The sequence below is a fragment of the Sus scrofa genome, chromosome 11 (genome assembly GCF_000003025.6).
Source record: "Sus scrofa isolate TJ Tabasco breed Duroc chromosome 11, Sscrofa11.1, whole genome shotgun sequence".
Lineage (NCBI taxonomy): Eukaryota > Metazoa > Chordata > Mammalia > Artiodactyla > Suidae > Sus > Sus scrofa.
Window position 1 is genome coordinate 9,817,363 of NC_010453.5, and position 22,605 is coordinate 9,839,967.

The window sequence follows — 22,605 nt, forward strand, 5'->3', positions numbered from 1 at the left end:
ACCAAAAGGGAAGAAACCAGGTGCTGGTTTGTCTTCCATCATTTAGGGTTTGCTCAAGTCGGGCTCTCTCTACTCTAGAAGCAACAACAGCAACCCCAAGATGAAGCCTCTTGCTTTAATTCTGGACTTCAGAACTCATTTTTAAAAATAAAGGATTACTGTTTATGAGGGAGCATTTAAATAAAGTTTCACTTAAGTATTTGCAAACAGTAATTTTTCCTTGATTTTAAAGATCCTGCCCATATGTTTGCCATATTTATACTGTAAATTACATAAATATAATAGAAAATACCCATGTGTTTTGATCACTTTATGTATTGTTTATTCTCTTCCCCACTAAATGTGAGCTGTCTTTCCCTTCTTTGTGTTATGTAATGAATCATAATGCCTACTCAATAACTCAAACCTATGAATACATAAAACATAGTGGCTGAGGTTTATAAATGGACAAATGCATAGCAACTCCCTGCCACTCCCACCCCCAGTATATTCCTTGGGGAGTATTTGTTTAGTGAAAAGTACATGAGCTTAAAAATCAAATAGTCCGAATTTAAATTCCAACTCAGCCACTCATCGAGCAATTTAACTTCATTAACCCTTACTTTTATATGTAAAAAGTGAGGACAATACCTCCTATGCCATAGGGTTTTTTGAGGCTTGAAGGAGTGAATATTCATAAAGAATCTATCATAATCCGGCACATAGTAGGTACTCAATAAACACTGATCCTCTACCTTCCCCTAATACCCAGACTTAAGCAGTGTGCCAAGACGGTTACAAAGTCACTGGATATATGTAATGGTCTTCCTGCTCTATACAAATTTTTTTCTGTATGGCATATAATTATATTTATATAAAAATTATTCAGGAATTCTTCCAGGGAACAAATGTTTTTGAGTACCTGCCAGGTAAGCTGGAGTCTGCTAGGTACAAGGGATAAAACAATAAATAACATCCGGACCTTCTAGTCTAATGGAGAGGAAGGAAGGAGGGAAGAGAGAAAGAGGAGGAAGAAAAAGAAGAGGAAGAAGGGGAAGGGGATGGGAAGAGGAAGGGGAGGAGAGGAAGGAAGGAGGGAGGGAGGGAGGAAGGAAAGAAGGGAGGGAGGAAGGAATTAAACTCTGACAGTGCTGTGAAGGAAACAGAGGTAGAAATTAGCGGGGAGGAAGGGCAAATTTCTTCAGATAGAGTGGGCACAGAAGGGTTTTAAAAGCGGGTGGGTTTGAGCCAGATGATGAAGAAGACAGCCATACTAAGAGGTGGAGACAAGCATTTCAAGTAGAGGGAATAGCAATGCAAAGTCATCTGCCTTCTTCAAGTAAAACACATCATATTTGCTGGTTTGGCAATTTCCCTGCCATTCGGGTTCTCTGATAGACATTTGGGAATCAACGCCTTGGAGAAGATTTTGAGTGCCAGCTGCAAGAGGTAGAAAATGGTGGATAAAAACCACTCTCTTTCCCCATCTGGATTTAGGTTGGCAGCCTGTAAGGGCTGTGACTAAGTATTCAGAATAGTGGGTGCGACTCAAACATGGAGGGAAAGAATGTGGACTAGGTTTACATAGCTCGTAAGCTTTATGTGGCACTTGAATTTCATGATAGAGCTTCGTAGAAATTAATATAAAATAAAATAGTTTCCTCTTGGCACACTCCAATGCTTTCCCTTGGCGTCGTGTGGGCATATTGCCACAGAATGGTATTTGCTTCTGTTTACATAGCCATAGGAAATAACAGTTCAAAAATTTATTAAATTATTGTAAATTCTGCTAGTCATACGTTTATGGAAAAGCTCTAGTTTCACTGGAAAAATCTTAGGAGAGAAGATTTAAGTTGGGTAAGTTTCTTGGAGGGATATTTTTATCTTATTTATCTTTGTGTTGTTAATATCCATTTGCACAGTGCCAGGGACAGAGAAGATGTTTCACACTCTATGAACTAAAGTAAAGTTTTAATTTCCAATTGGAATTGGAATTGGTGAGGGGCACCAAGAATTGCTCAATCTTGGCATTTGTCACTACAATTCAATTCCAGTGAAATGGAAGAATGTGTACATTCCATAACATTCGCTTTCATTCATAATCATTGGGCTTGGGCTTGGCCGCACTTTTGACTCCCTGCAAACTCTGTATCTCTAATACTTGCAAAGGTCTTTTCACAACAGAGCCTTCGTATTCTTGATAACTGGCCTGACAAAATGCCGTAGCACAACGAAGCTGAGAGAGCAGAAAGCATTACAGTGCTCGCAGGAAGGAGGAAGAGTTGTGGCCATGAAACTCTGCTTAGAGGAGCTGTCCCTGTTGCCCCAGTGAGATTACTAAAGAAAAAAAAAAAGTCAGTGATTTCTTCAGATGTGATCTAATTTTCTTTAGGTTTTCAAAGTCATTTTCTAAATGAAAGAATTTTTTTAATACTCTGGAAGTGAAATATACATGGTATGCAAAGAACAATCTATCAGTGCACTATTCAGATACTCTTGGTAGTGAGCAATGCTGGAATTTGGCTTTGGTCTCCTATATACAAATTTGAAGAAAGGAAAAATCTGTACCATGAGAAACTAAATTTAAGGCAGATTAAATCAACTATAGCCATAAGGATTAGTTTTTAAAGTATGTATATATTTATGAACATTCATATTCACTTTTTTTGATTTTCAATAGAGATAATTTTTATTTTTTACTTTTAAATTTCTTTTTAATTTTTCTTATATTTATTTATTTATTTATCATTTAACCAGTAACTACAATCTTTTTTTTTAATTATTTCCCAAAACAACTTTTTCTTCCTACTGTACAGCATGGTGACGCAGTTACACATACATGTACACATTCTATTTTCTCACATTATCATGCTCCATCATAAGTGACTAGATATAGTTTCCAGGGCTACACAGCAGGATCTCATTGCTAATCCATTCCAAAGGCAATAGTTTGCATCTATTAACCCCAAGCTCCCAATCCACCCCACTCCCTCCCTCTTCCCCTTGGCAAAATGAATTAATTTTTATTCCATTAGGGAAGTCATACGTACCAATCATTTCTATTTTGACTTTTTATCTCACAAAGGTCACAGTATGCTAGGCATCAACTCAGAGAATTTACTCTGCTGCTACCATACAAATGATGTTTTTTATACCATTAAGCTGAAATATATTGGTCCTGGCAGACAATTTAAACTCTTTTAAAGAGAGAATCACTGAGTGTCATCTTCTCTTAATCTAGTAGTTAAGTAACAACATCGACTGGCCTATGGACCACCTCACTGGGCCTCGGCTTTTCTGCTCGAGACTGCTGTCGGGTTCCCTACTTATCCCTCTCCAGGGACTGAAGCCAGAGGAAAATGTGGGTCAGAGGCCATTATAACACACAAGAATCCTCAGGAATCACCTTACAAGGGCAAACAATGAGAGTGGGTCATAGTACATCCTTTTTCTACGTCAGGTTACACTTTACATCCCTAAATATCGAGGAGCTTCTTCTGTCTGACCTTCTTATTACATCTTTGGTCAAACATAGAGAGAGAAGCTCTTAAACACTCCAGTCAAGAAGCAACGATGAGAAGCCAAAAATGAGGGAGCTAACGTCACATTTTACAAACAACGGGAAGGAATGACCATGAAAAATTTAAATTGTGAAAATAACTTAATTTGAAATACGAGATTTTAAAGAGAGAGAGAGAGAGGAAAGTTGTGATTGAAAAACCCAACCTTATGGACTGTTTTACATTTGCATGGAAATTTGAATTAGGCTTCAAAAATTCTCGTCTGATTTACATGTGCAGAAAAATTGTTCTCAGACATCCTTCACCGATATTTCCTACTCCCAGAGTGTTTTCCATAAATATTTATGTGAAAATTGATTTGACTCTTTTCTAGTTTCTGCTGGCCTGCTTGCCTATTCATTTCTTTTTCTGTCAAGATGAAACACTAGCTGGCAGAGTAGATAAGCAGCTAAAAATTGAGTCTCTGGTAGACTGAACCCCCACTGCATGATACCTGAATACCTGCAGATAAGCTCCACATCCAATCTGATACTTTTACACTGGATCAGAGCCATCAAAGCAGAATTTCCTCATGGGAGATTTGTGAAAAAAGTACTTGTCAATTCTGCCAGGAGTTAACAGCAGTTGTTTCTTATTTGCTCTCTTGATGGTAGCTTTCATATGATGGAAAATATCCTTTAACTATAACAAGTTGGATTTGCTTATGATAAAAAGAAAATAAATCTGTCACATTCTAATTAAAACCTTCACATGATGCTTATTTGTGTAAATCCCTCATTTGGTCATTTCTGGAGCAAACAGTGAAGCATAGTCTTTGCCGCTGACGTAAATGCAAGATCAACTCCTTGAGCTCTGGTTTGAATTTCAACAAGAGGGATGAAGCAAAGAGGGTTCTACTTATGGCACAATTTATAATTAGGACACTTTCATATGATTTTTAAAGAGAGCTATGCTTATTTTTCACTTAGGTGTCAGGTGGTTGATGGTTATATACTGTTAAACTATCAAATATAAAAGTGGATATGGACAAAGTTGTCCATGCTCGATGCTACAAACATTTCGGAAGTTTCTGTTTGGTGATTTTGGTACAGCTGGTGGGTCCAGCACACTCCCAAAGACATGTTTATGAGGCAGTTCCAGCTGCTCACTTTGCCTGGTGATCCAGGGTAAAAGTCTCCTTACGAATCTCCCCGAGAAATAGAACAGCAGTTGTCTGTATCCCAGAGACCTAATGCTGGTGATAATTTGAACTGAAGCCGAGATCTTGAGTTTCTGAACAAGGATCTAAAAGTGTTCGCCCGCAGATTAAAGAAAAAGAGGGCTTCAAAAACGAAAACAATATAGTTACCAATGAAGACAGGAACAGCATTACAGTATTACTTTTTGTGGCATTATTTGACAAGATTACTTCAAAAAAGGCTTTAAAGATATTAATTCAGAGAAAAGAAGTTTTAATATTTTCATTGAACTTTTCCAGGAACACATTGTCTTCAACATGTGAAGACTGTGCATAGTGGAATCACACACAGTTTCTGAAGTGATTTCCCTCCTTGTATAAGAAGCATTTCAATGACCATATGAAGCAAGGACAAATGAGGAGATTCAGAATGATGTGTCCACAATGACAGTTCAAATAAATAACTACTGGAATAAAACAACAACTCATAAACTGTTGGTAAGAAGTAGGGGTTCAGGGAAATTTTTTTGTAGTTATTGACATAAAAAATTCAAAAATTAAGATGCAAAACATTTTCATTTATGCAGAGTATTTCCAAATACAGAAATTTGTGTAATTACAAATACACATTGCTACCGTTTTTTATTGTCAAGAGGACTCACCTACTGAACAGTTGTTTTGGTACAGGTGTAATCTTTTATTTGGTTACTACTTTATAACATATATTTCAAGGTAAAGTCTGGTTATGCAAAGGAATGTCTTTTTTTATTTCATTAAAATTTTTGAGATATGGTTCATATATCACAGTATAGTAGTTTCATGTGTGTAACATAATGATTTGATATTTATATATGGAGCAAAATGATCACAACAGGTCTGGTTCTGCAAAGAAAATGTCTTTCTGTATGGAACTAACTATACAAAACGGGAATTAACCCACGGTATGGCTGCATGAGAACAAGGAGAAAACTAAGTGAACTGACCAGTCTCAAGATAAGGATATACTTTGATTTAACATTATACTATGACTATCATTTTTTTCAGCAAGATTTGTGTTGTGCTTAAACCCACAGTGACTAGGCAAGGCTCTTCAAACAACTTTTATAAACAAACAGTAAAACAGACTTCATCAGAAAGACTTACCTGCTCTCTCTTTGCTTCGTTTGTTGGAGAGCACCTGTATAAAAAAAACAAAACTCTCTTAGTATTTTAAAATTACACTGCTTTCCGAGTTCCCGTTGTAGCACAGTGGTTAACGAATCTGACTAGGAACCATGAGGTTGTGGGTTTGATCCCTGGCCTTGCTCAGTGGATTAAGGACCCGGCATTGCTGTGAGCTGTGGTGTGCGTCGCAGACGAGGCTGGGATCTGGCGTTGCTGTGGCTCTGGTGTAGGCCAGCAGCTACAGCTCCGATAAGACCCCTAGCCTGGGAACCTCCATATGCCGCAGGAAGCGGCCCTAGAAAAGGCAAAAAGACTAAATAAATAAATAAATAAATAAATAAATAAATAAATAAAATTACACTGCTTTCATCAAGGATATCATCACTGAGTTAAAAAAAAAATCAGACTGTAAACTTAGAATTGAATGGCCTCCAGAAATGAAAGTAAAATGCCAGCTAGCGTATTAGGATTGAATGATTTCAGTGTACAAAAATCATCTGGAATAAAAAAAGTTATTAAAGCACTCATTGACAAGGAAGATGCATGAAGCTGACTTTTCTCTGACTTATGTAAAGATTTACACAATACTATGTGCCCATTAGCAACTAGAAGAAGACTGAAGTCTAGTTTTGGTCATCTACTCCTCCACCCTCCTGTCGCCACAATCTCCTGAAACCAGTTCCTGTCTCACTTTCTCTCTTTGTAATGTGACAGCAGTCAAGGCATCTGAGCTCTCCTGCTTCCTGAAACTTTATCCTTCTGGGCTCCTTTTCTCCCACACAGTCCCTGCTGTCTCTTCTACCTCGTTAGCCACTCCTTCTCACTTTTTTTTTTTTTTTTTTTTTTTTTTGGTGGACTCCCCCATCCCCTATTTTTTTTTTTTTTTTTTTTTTTTTTTTTTTTTTTTGCCTTCTTGCATGTTGATTTCATTTGCTTTTGTTTTATTTTGTTTTTCAGACATGGTACAGGCCTGGCCTCCCTTTACCCTTTGCACTTTTTCCAGGGTGATCTCACCTGCTTTCCATCCGTATTCTGATAACCTCCAGATTTATATCTCTCCCCATGTCTCTTTCTTTGAGCACCAGGCTAATAGAGGAAATTGTTGGACATCAGCGCTTGGACGTTTCATAGACACTTCATATACCACATGTTCAGAGCTCAACATTAGCTACATGTTCATTAGCTCAACCCAGCCCAAAATTGATCCTTTTTCTGTGTTCCCATCCTGGAGAAAGGCATTGCCATTGCAATGGACTGAATGTGTATGCCCCTCCCCAGATTCATTTCTTGAAGCCAAACCCCCGACGTGATGGTATTTAGAGGTGGGGCCTTTGGGAAGTAATTTGGTTTAGATGCAGTCATGGGGATGGATCCCCCATGATGGGATTCATGCCCTTAAAAGAGGACGAAGTACTCAGAGTTCTTTCTCTACCATGTGTGGACTCAGTGAGAAAATGGTCATTTGCAAAACACGAAATGAGTTTCCACCAGACACCAAATCTGCCAGTGCCTTGATCTTGGACTTCTAGCTTCCAGATCTGTGAGAAACAAATATTTGTTGTTTAAGCTACCCAGTGTATGGTGTTTTGGTCATAGCTGCTGCAACCGAAGAAAACAATCATCTACCTACTTGCTCCAATCAGAAACCCCCAGATCCTCCTGTTCTTCCAGTTAAATTGTTGATGCCTGCTCCCAAATCTTGCTTGAATCCATCTACTTTTTTTTTTTCCTTCTTCTTTTAGGGCTGCACCTGCAGCATATGGAAGTTCTCAAGCTAGGGATTAAACTGGAGCTGCAGCTTCTGGCCTACACCATAGCCACAGCCACAGCAACATGGGATTCAAGCTGCATCTGCAACCTACACCACAGTTCATGGCAAGGCTGGACCCCCGACACACTGAGCGAGGCCTGCATCCTTATGGACACTAGTTGGTTCGTTACCACTGAGCCACAACGGGAACGCCTCCATCTACTTCTTTTCATTTTCACATCCATATCCCAGGCAGCATTCAGGTCATGCTCAGATAATTACAACAGCTAACAGCTTCCTATCTTCTAGCCTGATTCTAGTCTTATTTCCCTCCAATCTATTCACATCCAGTGTGAACGTTCTAAAATACAATTTGATCATGTCACTTTTCTTGAAACTGTTCAATGCTTCCCCGTTACCCTAAGAACAAATCGTTTAGAAGGTAAGAACATATATTTAGCAGTCAGAAGGGCATTTTATAGCTGCACGACCTTCATAAAGTTACCGTATTTCTCTGAGCCTCATTTCCTCATCAAGCAAACAGCGTTGCTTTTGAGGAGTAAGTGCAATAATTCATATGACGTGCTGAGCAACAAGTGTAGCATACAAGAGATGTAACAGTAACTATCTGTTGATTATACTGAAGGAACTTCTCAAAAACGGAGACAAATTTTACGAACTTTTTCAAAGCATCATGTTAATAATACTCTACAAGAGTCAGGGATGAAAGAGGCAAAATGCTAATGGAGTTAAAGCTTTGTCCTTGATACCACAGCTCCTCCTACCTCATTTTTTATTCTCTCTCTCTCACCCTATTTTACATCACTGTTCATATTTACAATAGGTAAAAGCAACTCTACAGAAGGATTAATGACTGAAAATGAGAAGAGTCACTTTTCCCAAGGACATTCACTTTTTAAAGGGCATCATTTGACAACAAACACCAAGTACTGAACCTCTAACGGTAAAAACCGAGACACTGTGACACAGAGGAGGAGAAAGCTCTCTCCATATTTCTCAACATCATGTTTCAAGGGGTAGTACATCCTATTTAAATGGGTCTGACTTGATTCAGAAGAAAATGTATTTAATGACCATTTGACTTGGAATAGAAAGTAGGATGAAATTTAAAACTAAGTTTTGTTACCTGAACACAATAAAATATTAAGAATTATTCTTAAATATCATAATGTTTTAAAAATCATTCAGTGTAGAAATAACCCCCTGAGATTCTTCAAGCTCAGATGTTTAAAAGTTCTCACACATGAGCTAAGACCAATTGCTGCAGAGAAATGTCAACCTGATGGTTTAAAAAGAAAATAGAGTATAGTAAGTAGGCTTCCTCAACCACTCCTTGAGACTGAGTGTTAACAGAGTGACTCACACATTAAAATGTTAATAATAATAAATAATCATTGACAGAAGAACTAAGTCAGATTACTTGATTCCAAAACAAATCAATGCAACCCAGGTGAAATAGGGATTCCCAGATAAGAGTATTTGACAAAAGTGTGGTTAAGTATCATTTAGTTCTAAATACAGAATGATGCATTTTTAATGCACCTTTTAGGTGCAGAGTTTGAATCTGATGAATGCATATGAACTACGACAAATACTAATGTTAAGGGTCATAATGAGAAAAAAAGTAGAAATTAAACACATGAAATTAAAGCAACAAAATCAAGTGTTCCTTGAAAAAAAATTGGAAAGTATTACTAAAGTTTAAAGATGTTGGAGATATTTGAAAATGAACCCCTAATGCATGTAACCATTTCAATAATACATGAAAAATTAGACACAGACGTGAAGGGACACTCCTTTCCCAGGAAAATTGATGAGACAAAGAATAAATAAATAGATATATTTTTATGCTATGTCCATTCTAAAACATCCATAAATATGGTGAACATATATTTCCTGATGGATATATAGCAATGCTTTAGCATAATAATTTTCTCTGCAAATGATTAGAGGCCAGGGTCTGGGAGAAGGAGGGAATAGAGAGCTATTGTTTAGTGGGTACGGTTTTGCAAGATGAAAAGAGTGCTGGAGATGAAGGTGGTGATGATTGCACAACAATGTGAATGTGCTTATGCAACTAAACTGTCAACTTAAAATGGTTAAAATAATAAATTTTATGTTATGTGTATTTTTCCACAATTAAAAAGAAAAACACACAAGGAAATCTCTAGATGCACATGTGCTATTGCCACTTGTTAGCTTCCCACTACCTTACACTTCAAAAACCCTCTGTTTGCAAATCCAGATAGAAGATATTTCTAAGATCCAAAATGTGACTAATGGGCAGATAATAAAGGAACTGCTACTAACTTGGAGATAATTATTTATACCCACTAAAGTCATCAAGAGATTACACTTGGCTCCAGAAACATAAAGAAGGAAGGGTGTCCTTTGGAGAAGAATGCAGGAGAATGTCACCCACTGATGCCAGGGCAGTTGGAGTAAAAATCTCTAGACAACCAGTGGGTTCTTCCTTTGGAAGTTTATTAGTTGTTGAATGTTTAGTCGACATACAGAAACACATTTCTAGTACTCGGCTGGGTGTTTGACCCCTTTTCTTTGTTCTATAGATGGATAAGGAAGGGCAGGTAATTATCTCTCTGGAGATTCAGAAACTCTAGAACAGTTAGAATTACCTATAGATAAATCCTAGTAAATTCCTTTGAAGTATGTTTGAGTCACTTTGTCTCATTTGGTAAGATTCCCTGAAGATAAGTTTTTAATACCTCTAAAGCCATAGCAATTATAAATCCATGTTAATATAGACAGTCTAAGAATAACAACACTTTAGGAATTAGTTTTAGGAACATGGATCTAATACACAATTGCTCTTTGGAACAAACTTACCCAGATATGTATCCCTTGCCACATAGACAAATATGTAGATTTAATGAATAGAACAACACTGGATAATCATAAAAACATCCAGATAATTTTTTATTGGGAGGCTATGGCCCTTGGGCCTTGTGATGATCAATCAAGTCGATAAATACATTAACCACTATTGTCCAAGTGAAACCAAAAAGCTGTTTCAACACCTGCTGTTCCTACAACACAAAGGGTGCATTTGTTCCTAGTGCCCTTGTAGTAAAACTTTAAAACCAAAAGCAGCAGATAAAATCCCAAAGTAAATAAATTCTTGGGAAAAGATGTAAGCCATTTTACTATTTGCTCTTTACTTTGTCCAGAATACACCTGCTAGTTTCAAACTCAGTAAATTATATTCAGCAGTGACCCTGATTTAAACCTTACAGAATAATGTCCAAGTAGCAAAGAACAGATAAGGTTAATCACCAGATTACCACTGGAAAGCTGGTTTCCTCAGACAATTATAAGAGATGTGAGTATGACACACTGACTTTGGCCCAAATAATTTAAGACTGACTGACTGTGATGCAGGTGAATTTATATCTCAAAAAACCTTTTTCTAATCTCTCTCATGTTGGCTACTTAAAAGGTCGTGCTCAAACTATATGTAACAATGAAAGAGAAAAGGAAATATTAGACGCATTATAATCTGCACGTCAAGAGTCATTTCAAAGAGCTCTGCTAAAAGAGGCTCAACCAGAGTATCAGTTCATGAAAAAAATAAAACGAAAATTTAATGTTCTTTAATAATCATACTAAATTCTCATTATTGATTTTAAATTTGAATTCAAAATATCCCAAGCATAGCTTTATGGAGAAGTTTCTGAGACTTTTGATTTCTGCAAAAATTCTATGTAGCGGTTCTTACCTACTTGTCAAAACTATCCCTTCCCTGATGCAGGCTGAGAAAAGGCTGTCGTAATCCTTAGTGGGGGTGTGGGGAGAAACAGAAGAAAACAGATTTCCTCACAAATAACTACACTATGAAAATCATAGAAAAAGCTGTTGAAAAGTCTAGAGAGAATACACACTATAATTTAAAATTTACTCTTTATTTTTATGTGATCCTCTCCCAATTCCCTTTAGATCTGAGATATAGAAAGTAATTCTTGTTTTTAGTATAATACAAAAATTTCAATAAACATAAAATCTACTTTTGTGGATTAAAAACTATTTCAGTTCAGCCCATGATGTATATCTTTCTACTTCTAAATTTAAATGTTGGTATATGTATATTACTATTCACATATTTGAACAGAAGTAGTAAGCAATGCATAATTTTAGACATTTAACATAAACGCAAAAAAAAAAGTCTTTACTAGTTCAGTGAGTCCAAAATGATGTTATTTAATAAACCATGGCATTTTAATAAGCATGCTTGACATCTGGTGCTAATAAACAGGATTTTATATTTTATAGTTAACATTTAAAGAAAAAATATAATGTTAGTTTTGCTATTTATCACAGACCACAGATGGCATAGGCCACATTTGGGTGGCTTCATTTCCTTCTTCAAAAGTTTATATAAAGAGGCCACTTGTTTTCTTTCTTTCTGTGTATGTTTTATATAAGATTTGGACCACGTCCCAGAAATGAATAAATGAAGGAAGGAATGCATCAAATGAAAATCAAGTTTCTTAATAACAAAACTGATTATAGAGTTTTCCTGGATCAAGTTTAGTTAATAAAGTTCATTCTAAAACAATGATCCAAGGAACCTGCATCTGGATAAATATTTGAAGCAACTTTTCCAGAACTGCGAAAAACCACAAGGACCTAAAAAGTTCCATCTTTTGAGCAACTAAATTTTCTCTAGCCGAAGCTGACTAATCCTTTGATTCAAGGCTGCTTTTGCAGGAGCCTGTATGGATGCAGCAGCTGAGCAAGATGCTGCAGAGACAGCTGAGACTGGTCTGGAGGTGTCCAGATGCTCTCCTTGTCTCTGGATCATGAACCTGGAATATGAGTCTTCTTGCCCTGTCCTCTCAGACTTCCTGTGTTGCTCCCTTTGGATCCTGTGCTGACTGTCCTGCTCCAACTGGGCTGTCCTCTGACTTGGATTAACCCAGCACACCAGCTGCTGACCTTTCCTCTAGAAGATGTCATCAATGCAATAATATAAAATATACATCTTATTGGATGGTCTCCTGTTATTATCTGCTTGAGTGTTTTGTTTTGTTTTTTTTTTTTCATTTTTTGCAATTGTATACAACCCAACAGCAAAAAAGCCAATCAATCAATGGAAAAATGGGCAAAAAACCTGAATAGACATTTCTCCAAAGAAGATATACAGATGGCCAGCAAACACATGAGAAAATGCTCAACATCGCTGAGCATAAGAGAAATGCAAATCAAAACTACCATGAGATACCACCTCACACCAGGCAGAATGGCCATCATTAATAAGTCCACAAATAACAAGTGCTGGAGGGGCTGTGGAGAAAAGGGAACCCTCCTGCACTGTTGGTGGGAATGTAAACTGGTACAGCCACTATGGAGAACAGTTTGGAGATACCTTAGAAATCCATACATAGAACTTCCATATGACCCCACAATCCCACTCTTGGGCATCTATCCGGACAAAACTCTCCTTAAAAGAGACACGTGCACCCGCATGTTCATTGCAGCACTATTCACAATAGCCAAGAAATGGAAACAACCCAGATGTCCATCGACAGAGGATTGGATTCGGAAGATGTGGTATATATACACAATGGAATACTACTCAGCCATAAAAAAGGATGACATAATGCCATTTGCAGCAACATGGATGGAACTAGAGAATCTCATACTGGGTGAAATGAGCCAGAAAGACAAAGACAAATACCATATGATATCACTTATAACTGGAATCTAATATACAGCACAAATGAACATCTCCTCAGAAAAGAAAATCATGGACTTGGAGAAGAGACTTGTGGCTGCCTGATGGGAGGTGGAGGGAGTGGGATGGATCGGGAGCTTGGGCTTATCAGACACAACTTAGAATAGATTTACAAGGAGATCCTGCTGAATAGCATTGAGAACTATGTCTAGATACTCTTGTTGCAACAGAACAAAGGGTGGGGAAAAAAATGTAATTGTAATGTATACATGTAAGGATAACTTGATCCCCTTGCTGTACAGTGGGAAAATTAAAAAAAAAAAAAGAAAAAAAAAAGAAAATATACATCTTACGAATTTTCATTAAATTTTGCTATAAGAATTGAAAATCAATGACTACACCTACATGAGCATTTTCCAGAGAGTAATAACAAAAATATTACACAACATTCAAAGTGACAAACCAAAGCTCTGAATGCAAAGCCAATAATGGATTTATCTGTGAGAAGTGGGAGTGTGAATTAATTAGCTCAAAATCAAACACTTTTTTTCTCTATTTGGTTCAGAATTCTTTAATAATCATAAAAAGTGTTTGGTTTCATGACATCTGTGAATTTCCTATCCCAGTGATAATATCACAGGCCTAGTAATAAATGCTGCCACTATCTAGACTGGACTACCTAGCTTTACATGAGAACTGATCCACCCTAAGAGAATTTTATTTTATTTTTTTAAATTTTTATTATTTATTTTTTGCTTTTTAGGGCCGCACCTGCGGCATATGGAGATTCCCAGGCTAGGGGTTGAATTGGAGCAGTAGCTGCCGGCCTACGCCACAGTTACAGCACCATCAGATCTGAGCCGCATCTGTGACCTACACCACAGCTCATGGCAACACCAGATCCTTAACCCACAGAGTGAGGCCAGGGATCAAACATGCAACCCCATGGTTACTAATGGGATTGCTTCTGCTGAGCCATGAAGGTAATTCCTACCCTAAGATAATTGATAAAAGTAAAAAGCCTCCAAGATTTGACAGTCTGGAAGGGTAGATAAGGTATATATACCTAAACCCAGTAGAAAGCCATTCGATGAAGGATTTAGTATGATAGAGAATTAACTGATTTAGATAAGTGCAATTAACTTTTAAGAATACTTTAAGAGTATCTTTAGGTAGTGGTGAAAGAACTTTTACTACGTTTGGTTGTGCTGGTGAAAATTCAGCTGGATTAGAATGAAACTGAGTCCTCTACTCTGAATGAGATCACAGTCCAGAGCAGAAGACAGCCCTTTAAGGAAAAGGCTGTGATGCTTTACAACAAGTATATCAATGAGGTATATGTAAGGAAGGGCGGTTGTACAGAGAAAGGAGTCGTGGGCCTCATGAAGAGAATCAGGGGCGCTCTAGATGGAAAGAAATAAAATTGCTCTTAATGAATAATCTCACTGGGAAAATAAGAGAAAAGGGGAATTCCAGAGAGATGAAGTGACATGTACCAAGGAAAAGGGCAGAGGAAAGCATGAGCCTTTGGGGCAATAGTGTAAAGCAGTTATAGGGAAGAGTGTAAATTGATGGGGTTAGAAAGATAAGAATGAGATGCAGAGGTCCCGTCGTAGCTCAGGGGTTAATGAATCTGATTAGGAACCATGAGGTTGCAGGTTCGATCCCTGGCCTTGCTCAGTGGGTTAAGGATCCGGCGTTGCCATGAGCTGTGGTGTAGGTCGCAGACGCGGCTCGGATCCCACGTTGCTGTGGCTCTGGCGTAGGCCGGCAGCTACAGCTCCTATTAGACCCCTAGCCTGGGAACCTTCATATGCCGAGGGAGTGGCCCTAGAAAAGGCAAAAAGACAAAAAAAAAAAAAAAAAAAAAAAAAAAAAGGAAAGAAAAAAAGAAAGAAAGAGTGGGATGGGATTGAAAAAGGAATGTGTATACTACACTAAGGAGTGGGAATGACTGCTACAGCTGACAAGGATTCCAAAATTATGGGTTTTATAATGGTAATCTGGAAATAACATGAGGGATGCATCGCAGGAGCAAGAGTTAGGACACAAATCAGGGGACTGCTCAGGAGATCAAGACCTGGTGAAACAAAAGGACCTGAAATAGTCATTATGAATTATATTTAGGAGGGATCGAGAGCAGGGGAAGAGAGAGAGAGAGGGAGGGAGAGAGGTGTCTCAGATGGTTTTCAGATTTTGGGTTAGGCAACCTGGCCCATGAAGGTGTCACACTGATGAAGATGAGCGGGGGTGGGGCTGGGTCAGGTTCGGAGTATAAGGTAAGGAACACTTTGACTTGAAGAGACTGCAGGACACCCATTTAGGGTGGTGTTAAGAAGCTCGTGTTCAGGGAAGTGGTGTGAACTGAATGAATATGGAATATCAGCGAGAATTAAGCTTGTCAGGTGAGAGTGAGGTTCCACTTAAGGGAGTCAAAGACAAACGTTTGGGGGCATCATAGTATTTACGATACGGAAGGAGATGACTGAGAAAAAGCAGCCAAAGAAGAGAGGGATGTAGAGTATGACAGAAAAGGGAAGATGTTAACCAGGAGGAGCAGGCTCATAGAAAAAGGACTGGAAACTGACAACTCTGCAGATACTAAAAATTTGGTAAGTATGAAGTGACCTTGGCCAGAGCCAGGGGATAGAAATTTGAGTAGGATACATCAAGGACTACCTGGGAAAAAAGTAATCTAATCGCAAGAAGCCTGACTCAGAAAGGCTGAAGGATGTCAAAGGGTGAGATTTAGGAGGCCGTTTGATGGAAGTCTTTTGTAAACGGGAAGAGACAGCAGTACCTTCGGGGCCTGAGAAGGAACTCGGTGAAGACTGCAGATGCCTTAACAGGGGAGCGGGGATCCTGCGAGGAGGGCAAGAATGGACCCAGGAGCGCAGGGCTCGAGGAGCAAGCAGATGAGGACGGTGGACGCTGACAGCATGCTGAGGTGGACCAACGGGGTGACAGCTGACAAAGTTAAGGCAGGGAGTGGTAACAGAAAGTAGGCGGCATACACATCTGAGGGCCTCTAGGGTTTTTGTTTTTTTGTTGTTTTGTGGGGGGGGTGGGATGCCTACGAAGGCCAGGATGAGGGAGGCCTGGAGCCGAAGAGAGGGCGGAGGGGAAATCTGTTTACCCACTGAGAAGCACCACGGTGTTCCCTTTGTGTAGACTTCATACTCCAGACTCATCCTCAAATACATTTATACTTTATATAAATATAAAACTGGCTCGCAGTTATGTCACAAACGCATCTCTCTCCTCAAGCAAACCGTGAGTGCTGGAAAAGTAAGACCTGCCTCTCTGTTTAAGGCATTATGACACCCCAGAAAGAGCTGAGGTTTTGAGGCAGGCACACTGATTTGAGTCTTGTGTCCAACTCTGACTGGTTTATACGGTTTTAGGTAACTTCTCTCACCTGTCTGAGACTTAGGTTTCTTTCATGCAAAATAGAGATAGTAATAAGGACCTCATAAAAACGCAAAGATTAAATTACATACTGTCTCTCACCCACAGCATCGAGGACCAGATTGGACACATGACATGCTGAATGTCTGCCTTCTAAGGAGAGGAAGCAGGAACATCTACATGTTTCTACATGGAAATAGCCTTCTCTTCAACAACGCTGTTCCGTTTCATCTCTGATTTTGAATTCTGCCCACCATTAGAGAAGGTATGGGGAAAAACGTCAGGCCATCACACCCGAATTCTGTCCTTCAGTGATCACGCCCTCCTCCTCCCTGTTAGGTGTGCTTAAGGAAAAAAATCCAAATCAAGAGTTGGGTTTGGCTCTGATCACGTGGTGGGCTTCCTTGGCCAACGTCCCCCCAGGTCTGACTGCTTCGTAGGCCTGTGTGCCTTGGCTTTCAGGCTTGTTTTTACAGACCAGCCCTGCCAGATTTTAAGGTTATACAAGATTATAGTGGCATATTTTATTTAATTCTTCACTTTCTTTACAAGAGAGGTTTTTTGGTTTTTTTAAAAGAAAACAAAATGCCTCATAAGCCTGATGACTTTTTAGCTGAATATAGGCCAAAAGAGAAGAACTGGGTCACTAAGTTCTGGACACACAGGCCTGGAAAATGTCAAGAGTTGAATGGTCTACTCCTCTGTCTGGCCCCGGCTCAAGTAACTTCCTGAATGAATCCTAAGTGCCTAAAGAAATAAAAGCACTCTTAAGAACATGTTCTCTTCTGGGTACAGAAAAAACACTGGCGATAGTGGCTTTGGGGAGCATCCTTTTTGTTCCAAATTTGAAAACCACAGGAAAATCCATGGTTAAAGAAAATGCCAATAAGAGATAATGTACAGAAGATAATCATAATGCAGTATAACTATTTTTATTGGTGTTGATGGAAGTCTGGAACTTTAAAACTTTCTACTAAAATATAATGTAACATCATTAGACAGAAATACTTGCATAGACACTTTGCTGCATGCTATTATTTTAAAAAGAAAAGAATTTCCCAAAAATGAAGAGTTTTTAAAAAAAAAAAAAAAAGGAGGGGGAGGTGGTATTTTGGGTCCAGCAATTTGGTCAATAGTGCACGCGTGTACACACACACACACACACACACACACACACACGCAAATGACCTGAATTCTTAGATCTTTGTTCCTGCCAACTTCTGCATAAAGGTGCTGATACCAGTAATGAAGAGGATAAAAGGAATGTAGCAGGAAGAAGAAACTTAAAAAGCAAGGCTGATGATTTCATGAGGTGAAACCCACAAGATAAAGAGTCCCTGGAATACTGAAAGATGACTTCTTCTTTCCTTGTGTTTACTTAACGCATCGTCTCCTAACTCAAAGGGCTTCTCACTTGTGATGGATGTAAATGCACTGGTCAGATCTCCTGTTCAGGGAGCTATAGCCCCTTTAGATCCACCACCAACTTGGTGTTGAGGCCATACTTCCTGCAGACTGCTTCTACCCAGTGCGTGAGGTTGGTGGGGGTATTGCCATAGCCCTTTCTAGCCAAAGGCAGGACGCTCCCTGTGGAGGACTTTGTTGCAGGACTTCCCACTGGTCTATGCAAACCTTTCCTGGAACTGCACTGTGGTCTGCAGGTCCTTCTTCCCTCTCCCCTTCCGTAGGTGCCAGACCTCCAACACAGTAGGGAGGCTCTTCCCTGCACCCATGCCCAATGATCCCTTGCATATCTAATCCTACCTTGGCATCTACCTCTTGGCAGACACAAAGCAAGACATTCATCATCCACTATCTTATTTTTGTTTGATGGTCAGAGGAGGTATTTATACACAGAAAAGCTGAAGCAAAGAAAGATGTAACAAACTGCCAAAGGAGGGAACTCAATAACCTATCTCAGCTCTATCTTAGGGCCCGAGGCTCCTGATGCCTCGCCATCTTTCCCTTAACAAATACCTACTGAATACCTCTTACATGTCTGAATCTGGACCCTATCCTAAGAATAACAGGCTCCTTTTGAGTTGCATGCTCAGATTGGTGATATAACAATATTATTATTCTGTACAGTGGAGAAAGAATTAGATGGGAGCAAGGCCAGATGAGAGGGAGCCAGTTTGGAGGCTGGTGCAGTCACCAAAGAAGAGATAATGGTAGCACACGTCAGAACAGTCCCAGTGTGGATAAAAGAGATGGGAAATATTTAAGAGGGAAAACTGATGCAGCATGTGTTTACTCTGGAGCAGCCATGGGCTACACTGTGAGAAGACAAGTCATAACAGATCTATCCCCAACTGTCTCGAAGCATTTGACTGACTCTGTTCAAAGACATGTGTGTAAAGGAAATTTTACTCTGCATCAGTCCCTTAAAGCCCAGAGACATGGAAAACAAGAGAAAAAGAAAAAGAAAAAGGAAAGAAAGAAAGAAAGAAAGAAAAAAAAAAAAAACCCTCCCACAGCAATACAAGAAAATGGCTGTGTGCCTAAACCACAGACTATGACACACAAAAGTCAACAGTGGGAAGCCCTGCCAGAACGAGGGCGCTGAGAGTGGCCTCAAACCTCAGACTCCGAACAGGATGCCGACTTCGCTGAAAATAAGTGTCACAATAGTGTGGGGTCTGGCCGCTGAGCCTCTAATTAAAACAACCAGGACCAGGAGAATCTAGGAGAAGCAGGAGTGCATTGCGTGAGGATTTCAGACCCCAATTTTTCCCTTGGAAGGGGCCCTCTGAGCAGTGAACTACCTGCACAACATTTTTTTTTTTTAATCTTGTGACCTTTTTTCCCATTTTTACAGCTTGATTGAGGTATAAATGACACAGTAAACTGCAGAGATTTAAAGGATATAAAATTTGGTAAATTTGGACATATGACTACACCTGTGAAAACATCATCACAATCAAGATACGAAACATCTGCCTCCAAAAAACTTTCTCATGCCCTTTGTAATCAATCACCTTTCACACACTTTCTTGCCTCCCACCTCCAGCCACAGACAAGTGATGATCTGCCTTCCCTCACTATAAGATTAGTCTGAACTCTTAAAATTTTTATATAAGTGGAATCATGTATTTTTTCTATTTTTTGTTCTATTTATTCTATTTCTTGTTTTGTTTATTCTATTTCTTTCACTTAACATAATGCCTTTGAGAGTCATCCTTATCATTTTATATATCAACAGTTTGTTCCTTTCTATTGTTGAATAGTATTCCATTGTAGAGAGATATTACAATTGGTTATTCTTCCTTCTATTGATGGACACTTAGGTTATTTCGCTTTAGGCCACACGAATAAAGCTCCTGGGAACATTTGTGAACAATTTTTTTGATTGGATGTTTTCTTTCAGTGGAATGAGGGAATTATGATAGGTGTATGTTTAACATTTTAAGAATGGCCATACTGTTTTCCCAAGTGTTAATGCCATTTTACATTCCCACCAGCAGTGTATATGAGTTCCAGTTATTCCACGTCCTTGCCAACATGTGGCATGGTCAGTCTCTTTAATTTTAGCCATTCTAATAGATGTATGATGGTATTTAATTTTTTTGTGGTTTGTTTTATTTATTTATTTATTTTGCTTATTAGGGCCACACCCACAGCACATGGAGGTTCCCAGGCTAGGGGTCTGATTGGAGCTACAGCTGCCAGCCTAGGCCACAGCCACAGCAATGCAGGATCCGAGCCACGTCTGTGACCTACACCCCAGCTCACAGCAATGCCAGATCCTTAACCCTCTGAGCGAGACCGGGGATCGAATCTGCAACCTCATGGCTCCTAGTTGAATTCGTTTCCACTGTGCCACGACGGGAACTCCATTTTTTGTGGTTTTAATTTTCATTTCCCCAATGACTAATCACTTAAAAGCCTAAGTCACTTTTTCATTTGCTTATCTGCCATCTGTATACTTACTTTGATGAAATGTCTTTTGAGTTATTTGCCCATTTTAAATGCTCACTTTTTTCATTACTGCATTTTCAGAGTTCTTCATATATTCTGGATACAAGTCCTTTATCAGATAAGTTATTTGCAAAGATTTTCTTTCAGTCTCTTGGAAATTTTCTTAATTGAAAATGTCTTATCGTGTAATGACTTATTTTTGGTGTCAAAGATACATTTGGGAGTTCCCGTCGTGGCGCAGTGGTTAACGAATCCGACTAGGAACCATGAGGTTGCGGGTTCGGTCCCTGCCCTTGCTCAGTGGGTTAAGGATCCGGCGTTGCCGTGAGCTGTGGTGTAGGTTGCAGACGCGGCTCGGATACCGCGTTGCTGTGGCTCTGGCGAAGGCCGGAGGCTACAGCTCCGATTCGACCCCTAGCCTGGGAACCTCCATATGCCGCGGGAGCGGCCCAAGAAATAGCAACAACAACAACAACAACAAAACAACAACAACAAAACAACAACAACAAAAAAGACAAAAGACAAAAAAAAAAAAAGATACATTTGCCTTACCCAAGGTCATAAAGACTTTTCTCCTGTGTTTTATTCTAGAAGTTTTACAGTTTCAGATTTTACATTTGTTTATGATCTGTTTTGAGATCATTTTTGTTATGGTGAGAAGTCTGGACCAAGGTTCATTTTTTTGTATACGAATATCCAATCAACTCAGCACCATTTGTTGAAGAGACTGTCTTTTCTCCACTGAATTGCCTTTGCTCCCTTGTCTGTTTTTTTTTTTTTTTTTTTTTTTTTTTTTTTTTTTTTTTTTTGCATTACTTGACATTTGTATGGTGTCATTCTATCTCCATAGTTGATTTATCAGCTGTAACTGATTTTTGTCATCGTTATTGAAGATTACGTTCTTAGTCTTTGGTTTGGGATTTATAGTTTCCATTTTTGATTTACCAGCCTACCTTCAAGCAGTCTCACACCACTTCTTGTGTGGTACATAAAACTTACAACACTGCATTTCCCTTTTCCTCCTCCTTTCAGACTTACTGTCATGCATTTTACTTTCCCATCAGATATAAACCTCCAAACACACTGCTATTGCATTTGCTTTAAAAACTTACTTTTAAAAAGACGTAAAATGTTTTTAATTGCACTTATCTTCACAGTTATCACTTCCCACACTCTTCGTTCCTTTGTGTGGATCCAGATTTCTCTCTGTGATCATTTTCCTTTAGCCCGAGGACCTCCTGTAATATCTCTTGTAGAGTAAGTCTGCTGGTGATGAATTCTCTGATTTTTTTTCTTTATGTATAAGGTAGTTATTATTTTATCTGTATTAGAAAGATGTATTTTCCTGGGGGTAGAATTCTACTTTAAGAGGTTTTTTTTTAAGTAGTTAAACATATTATTCCATTGGCTTGCATTGTTTCCAAATGAAATCTGAGGTCCTTCTTCATTCCGGTGTAAGGAATGTCTCTTTTTTCCCTCTGGTGGCTTTTAAGATTACCTCTTTATCACTGGTTTTAAACAATTTCATTATAATGTGTCTTATTGTAGTTTTCTTTTTTTTTTTCTTTTTGTGCTTGGAGTTCACTGAGGATCCTGGTTCTATGTATTTAAAATTTTCATCAAACTTGGAAAAATTAAGCCATTCTTCAAATACCATGCCCCCCCACGCCTTTTCCTTTTTCCTTGGAGACTCCAATTACATGTACATTATGCCAGTTAAAGTAGCCAATTGATTTTTCTTGCTGCTGTTATTAGATGCGCCCAGAGCATTGCAAGTTCCTGGGCCAGGGACTGAACCTGTGCCAGAGCTGCAGCCTGCACCACAGCTGCGGTAATGCCAAATCCTTCGCGCACTGTGCCATAAGGGAACTTCCACTAATTGATTTTTTAAAATAAATTTTTGTTTTAAAAACAATTCTAGGTATGTAGGAAAATTAAGTGGAAGATACAGAGTTTTCATACACTCTCTGTGCAC

The 22,605-nt window shown here is 38.8% G+C and overlaps 1 long non-coding RNA gene across 1 annotated transcript in view; it reads right to left on the bottom strand.

Annotated features, from left to right (window-relative positions):
• The window catches only part of LOC110255744, a 209,836-nt gene continuing 189,974 nt past the window's right edge, over positions 2,744 to 22,605 (bottom strand). Inside the window, exons 4-5 of the long non-coding RNA XR_002336487.1 lie at positions 5,821 to 5,854; positions 2,744 to 4,821 (exon numbers count right to left, since the gene is read on the bottom strand). This is a non-coding gene — a long non-coding RNA (uncharacterized LOC110255744). The remainder of the gene's footprint in view (positions 4,822 to 5,820; positions 5,855 to 22,605) is intronic.